Raw genomic sequence first — 7,500 nt, forward strand, 5'->3', positions numbered from 1 at the left:
CTCAAACAGAAGGGAAGTAAACAACTTCACGTCTCTCTCTCTCTCTCTCTCTCTCTCTCTCTCTCTCTCTCTCTCTCTCTTTCTTTTGCATGCACATAAAGATAGTAAAACACATATAAATCTACAACGTTGTGTATTTTGTGCGTCTACAGATTTCTTAGAAATCCCACAAGAAATACTAAAAGCTACTTTCAGACATACTATGTAACCCACAGTCACCATTATGCTTCTATATGCTCGGAAGAATGTGCTGATATAAGTATTACCATTTAGCTAATGAGAAATAATCTATATCTCTTAAAAATAAAGTCTATACGTAATGTTTATTGTATCTACGTCAAAACGGAAATATCTAACGCCCTTAAAGATATAAAGTAAGAAAGAAAACTTGGTTCGAAAGGAGTATAACCTTCGGGAAGAATTTATTGGACATAAACATAAAACCTTCTAAACTGTACTGTGTAGAAATTAATGCCTTCCATGAAAGAGACTTCATCACTTTTAATTTATAAGGGCATTTTTTGTCAGATCTTTATCTATAAGAAAAAGTAATGTATACTAAAATCATATAATATTTATTCGTACTGATTTGAAGATATATGATGAATAATTGCATAATCATGTAACTTATTTGGACATAAACATAAAACTTTCTAAACTGTACTGTGTAGAAATTTATGCTTCATGACAGAGACTTCATCACTGTTAATTTATATCCACATTTTTTGTCAAATATTAATTTATAATAAAAAGTAATCTGTATATTAAAATCATATAATATATATTCGTGCTGATTTGAAGATATATGATAAATAATTGCATATTCATGTAACTTATTTGAACATATACATTAAATCTTCCAAGCTGTACTCTGTAGAAATTTATGCAAAGTGTCTTATGTGTCTTCTTCCCTACCTGTCCGAGACAAAGACCTCCAGAAGCGACATTCTCTGAAGGGACCAGAATCACCAGTCAGATTCATGGGGAACCAAATTACCTTTGGGTGCAACGACACAATTCACGTTAAGTCTTTGATGACCACAAAAGGGAAAGTGGTCTTTGTGGCTTAAATATTCCACGTCAATATATGCTTGTCCTTCAATACTCTTAATGACTGAATCTATTCTGAGCGCAGAAATGAGTCTAGACTACGAATGTGAGAGATAGATAAATTGGTAACGTCTATAATGTAATGAGACATATAAATAGAATTTTAACAAGAAGGAAAAACAAAAAGTATTTCCAATCAGATTAATTAGAACTTAAGTATAATTCAAGATAATTCAGTATAAACCTCAGTTACATACGTACATTTAATTGCTTTGATTTAAGTGTGCATATGTATTATATATATATATATATATATATATATATATATATATATATATTATATATATATATATATATATATATTATGTTTAAGAAAGATATAAACTGATATATATGGTAGACAACGCAAAATTACTTTCAGTGTTGCCCCATTTTTTATTGTAGATTATATACTCAGCGAGAATTCTTTTATTCTAAAACTAGATCTAGATTAATTTTGACAGGGGGGCGTCTTTGGTCCATCTTAAGGTTTCATATATATATATATATATATATATATATATATATATATATATATATATATATATATATATATATATATAGATTATTTAAAAAAACGGTGATAAAGATATGAAAAAAAAGGTATGATAAGTTACATAATGTGAAAAAATACTGCTTTATGAGAAGTGTTCCTGAGAATAATGGTAAAGAAAAACACACTGGAACAAAAAAAAAAAAATATTCGTGAACAAGACACGTACTAACCCTCACGGCATCCTCCTCCTGGAAGCATGCGGGGACAGTCTCATCCTGAATACGAACAACGAGAAAAAAAAAAGAAAAAAAAAGTGATAGCAAGGACACGCAAACTTGAAGCGAGAGAGAGAGAGAGAGAGAGAGAGAGAGAGAGAGAGAGATAAAAATTCAACAAAGATCTTCTCCTCCAGCTAGTGAGGTAAATCAGGAATAAATGATCTTACTTGTTATTATGTTTTCCAGGTAGAAACCTTACAAAGAGAGCTGAACAAAATTATACACAAACACACACGCACACACACACATACACGCACACACGCACACACACACACACACACTCATATATATATATATATATATATATATATATATATATATATATATATATATATATATATATATATATATATATATATATATGTGTGTGTGTGTGTGTGTGTGTGTGTGTGTGTACAAACTATATATGTGTGTAAAGGGAACGAAACTTGGAAACAAAGAAACGACTGACCAAAGGAACTTCTCTGTGTATAATAGTCCAGGAAAAAGTAAGCTCTAATAAGCTTTAGGAAACCATCTAAATGTTCTTAAATTGTTATCATGTCCTCTTAGTAAAATAGTACGAAGAGAAGTGAAATATTTGACTCTTCCTAAAAGAATGAATAATAGATAAAAAGGGAAGGAATTGGGAGACAAACAAAGCTGGTCAATGAATTTCTCTTCGTAACATACTCCAAACACTACAAGAACAGAAGGAGAGGAGGAGAAGAAGGAGAGGAGGAGGAGGAGGAGGAGGAGGAGGAGGAAGTTTGAGAGAGAGAGAAATTCCATGTGTGGAGAGACATAAAACAGATCTAAAGTCAGTTTTCAGTGAACACTACTCGGCTCAAACTTTAAAACGAAAAACGTAATAAAAATATAGAATGCACATATGGAACAAAACGTGTTTGTTTATGTTATCAACAGATGGCACTGTTTTGCCTTTACCTATGAAGTATTCAATGTATATACATTGTTATACAAAGACTTATCGTAGAATTCTCAGTGTTTGATGTTTAAGGTAAACAGTCCTAATGAAGAAGTCTGTTGGATGAAATAGATTCTAAAGGTTTTAAATCCTCTTGTGAAGCTTTGGCGTTTCCACCCTTTTGTGAACAGAGAGAATTAGCAAACGCCCCCTTCCGTCAGAGCATGATTGCTGACTGTTTCATTTCCCCTTCTGCCTATTTTCCACGCACTGAAGTACCGTTTTCTTTTCCTCAAATATTCTCTTCATTTTCCCCGAAATACCTCAGTCTTCTATTTCCCTTTGTTTACCCGCAATCATTCATACCACTTGACTGTTAACAGGCTGCATCATGACTTTCGCTTGAAGAAAAGAGCTGGGAGTTGTTTGCTGATGTTATTATTGATTCTTGTGAAAAAAAAATCCTTGAACATTCATTAACACACATATATACATACAAGTGTGTGTGTGTGTGCACTAATAAACCGTTTACTTAACGTAGAGGGCATAAAATACACGTACATTGCCACACTTCATAACGATGATAGAGGCTGAATCAGCTGCTACACTCAAGTATGGATATTTTTTTTCATCATTTCACTCAGTTCATAATATGCACTAATACAAATGAGGCTCACTTGCAATTGTCTACCCCATGCATACACTACGCACCTCACCTTTATCTCTTACTCACTCTCTGCCTTCCTTGCTGTCTCTAGCTTTCTCTCTCCTTTCTTGCAAAGCTTCAAAATTACCACAACATATACTATTCTTCTTAACACATATATATTTGTTTTTTCCTTTTTTTTTTTTTCCCACCATTTCAACTATCAGCACCCTAAAGTTTTCCTTTCTAACGAAATATAGATACTGGTTAAATTCTCTACAAAATGTGAGTTACTGGTTTCATTTTCTACCTGAATATGAGTTACTGGTTATATATTCTGCTAAATGTTAGTTTAATGGTTATATCTTCTGCCAAAATATTAGTTGCTGGTTATATTTCCTACCTAAATATGAATTACTGGATATATTGTCTGCCAAAATATGAGATGCTGGTTATATTTCCTACCTAAATATAAATTACTGGGTATATTTTCTGCCAAAAATGTGAGTTACTGGTTATTATACCTACCTAAATATGAATTACGGGATTATATTTTCTGGCAAAATATGAGTTACTGGTTATATTTAATACCTAAATATGAATTATTGGATATATTTTCTGCCAAAATGTGAGTTACTGGTTATATTTCCTACATAATATGAATTACTGGATATATTTCCTGCCAAAAATGTGAGTTACTGATTATATTACCGCCAAATAAACTATAAAAGCCATGGTTCCTTCCATTAATAATTTTTTTCCCCTTTTTTCCATGTTTGTACTTATCCTCATTGTTACCACGTGAACATACAATTTAAACAGCATTTGTAACTTCTCTTTGCTTTCATCAAATAAACGAAAATATTTAACGAATATTGGCTATGAAGTTTATTCAGGAACAATTATATAAGACTATTCCCTGACCACAATCTATCTTTTTTCCTTATTAAACGTCAGTAAAAAAACAAAAAAATCATCTGAAATTGAATATATATATATATATATATATATATATATATATATCTATATATATATATATATATATATATATATATATAGTGTGTGTGTGTGTGTGTGTGTGTGTGTGTGTGTCTGTGTGTGTGTGTGTGTACATTTCAATTTTACTTTGTGGGTATAATGAACTTTGGGAGTCCGAATGCATTTTTTTTGTTACACTTCCACAATACACTGTGGAATATTCTTTAGAAATGTTGGTTCCTCAAACTGCTATTACTGTCTCGTGTTTGAAATAGAAAAATTCTAAGGATTGTCAACATAAAAGCTGTTTAAGTTAAGCCATTCTAACTTTAGTGACTCACATTAAACCTAATGGCTGTCATCACAAAGCTGTTGTGGCTGTATGGAGCTCACTTACATAGGTAACAAAACCGTATGAGATTCTGTTAGCTGCCTCTCTCATATGATCTTCGTTAGAATGCACAAACTATACCAATCACGGGGACAATATCAAGCAACGCAGTGAGAAAGGGTCAGAATGACAGATACTCATTTCTCCTATCACGAGATATTTCGCTCTTCAACTATACATGGATCTGGAGTTTATGTTCGCAATTTCTAAACCTCACATCTACCCTATATTGAAATGTCAGAGAGAGAGAGAGAGAGAGAGAGAGAGTTCTGCAGGCTGTTACATACACTGAACCTAACGACTGATGAACATCTCCTTTATACCCTTAGCCAAATGAGAACTCTCCTACTCCTCGCTTCATGATGAGATTAGGACCAAATCTACTTAGGATTCAGCAAAGCAGATACACGGGAAACTTCTCCCTTTAGAGGATTTTACTAAATTTTTATGGTACTGATATTATCACGACCCTTTCTTAGCATGATATACGCTGTAAGTTGCTTCTAAGAAATGTTTTTTGTTTGTTCTTCCATTCCTTTTTGTTTACGACAAACTGAAATTAGAAATATGACACCACTGGGAAGATACTGACACATTTATGGTGAGGTGATACAGCGTTTTTTTCCTCTTTAATCATCCTTAGTTCATGACTGAGTTTAACATGTCTGTTTTCGATGGATTATTAGTTATAAACTGAACCAGAATGGCCTCCAAAGAAATATTCATTCTTCAAGCGTAAATATATAAACTATATAAGTGCATGATGCACGATTGTTGAAAATGATTCGTTTATAGTCCATTTACAAAATAAAAGATAACCGACAAAAGATTGAAAGAAATTAAAAAGCAAAAACTTCCACATAATAATCCTCACACAAAACGAAAGAAAAACGAAAAGTTTGTAGAGAAATATTACCTAAGTTTGCCTGGCGGCCAGAAAACATTCAATATTCCGAGACAAGCCCAAAGACTTTGTTTAAGAAACTTCCTGATTATTGGAAACCTTGGCTTGAGACACCTCTGAATATTCAGCGTTTGGTTTTGTATTTCATTCTACGTGGGTTTTATGCTGAACTAAAGACATTATTGCATCCTATCAACAATTTATTTGATACTCCACAGCTCATGAATAGTTTATATATATATATATATATATATATATATATATATATATATATATATATATCTATATATATATATATATATATATATATTATATATATGTGTGTGTGTGTGTGTGTGTGTGTGATGTATGTATGTATGTATGTGTATGTATATGTATAACTGAATCACGAAAGTTTGGGAGGCGATAAATGCATAAAAAAAGGTATAAGCCAAGTAGGAAAATGCAGCTACTCCAGTGTTTCACCTTCCTTCGTGGCTTATACCTTTATATTTATATATATATATATATATATATATATATAATCATATATATATATATATATATGATATATATATATATATATATATATATATATATATATATATATATGTGTGTGTGTGTGTGTGTGTGTATACATACATACAAGGTTATTACATCGATTCCAGAGAAACTTCAAATCATCAATGCCAATCCTCTGGAAATCTGCCATCGGTAATCTGGGAACATGGATTTCACCTTTGCATATTTACAAATATTTCATCCAAAAAGACTTCATGTTTATATATGGTGATATTATCTACTCAGTTTTTTATTTCCTAAATGACACAGGTTTGCACTTCCGGGTTGAAGACTTATTCGAAAAGGAAAACCAGACAAGTTTTAAAAACCGGTCGTTATTTATTTGGAAAGCACAGCTATGTTTTCTAGTTATGTTTTTTATATAATATTTTATGATCAAATCGTGTTCGTGACTTCCAGCATACATTAATTACTGGATAATAAAAATTATTAGAGAGAGAGAGAGAGAGAGAGAGAGAGAGAGAGAGAGAGAGAGAGAGAGAGAGAGAGAGAGAGAGAGAGAATACGAAAAACGGTTTAGCATTGTTATTTATTTTCTTGAAATGCAGTCTATATATATCGCTGCTTCCTGTATATGAACATAAGGGATTGTTGTTAATGTCCTGTTTGAGCTTTCATTCTATTTGCAGTTCACGTCGTCTTATTAATAATTCCTATCCTATCATACTTGTAACTTTTTTATATATCATTTGTTTTGTTTTTCACCCGTCCGCACACTCGATTTTATCCCTCAAAATATGAGGTATTTTTGCTATATGTCACAATATTTCTTCCAAAGGATCACAGTAAAAAAACGTTCAAAATAATCCGTAATGAGAACGATCACTTTTTGAGATTTCATGGCAGGTCCTTGACTTTTGTTTGGTAATACTTTTGGCATCACTTGCGACTTCTCTTTCTGGGTGTGTGCTTGTGCTCATTAGAGAAGGGGAGGTTGGATTGTGGGGGTGGGGGGGAGGAGGGTTTTGGGGGGGGGAGGGTGAGTGTGGGAGGGGGGTGGGAATTATCTTGAACAATCATCGTGTCTCTTTATACATGGAAGACGTTCACAATTACACACATTACGTCATTTCATCTCTCCTAGAATGTGGACGTATTCATCCTCTTTTAAGCCGATATTCAATTCATGAAGGAAATCTAAGTAAAAAAATAATGAAACATTATATGAAAGAACTATCAACGTCTAAGATTTCATTATTCGAAATTCACTGGATGAAGCAATAAAAAAAAGGATTTTGTTCGCAAGAATT

Source organism: Macrobrachium nipponense, chromosome 31 (assembly GCF_015104395.2).
Source record: "Macrobrachium nipponense isolate FS-2020 chromosome 31, ASM1510439v2, whole genome shotgun sequence".
Lineage (NCBI taxonomy): Eukaryota > Metazoa > Arthropoda > Malacostraca > Decapoda > Palaemonidae > Macrobrachium > Macrobrachium nipponense.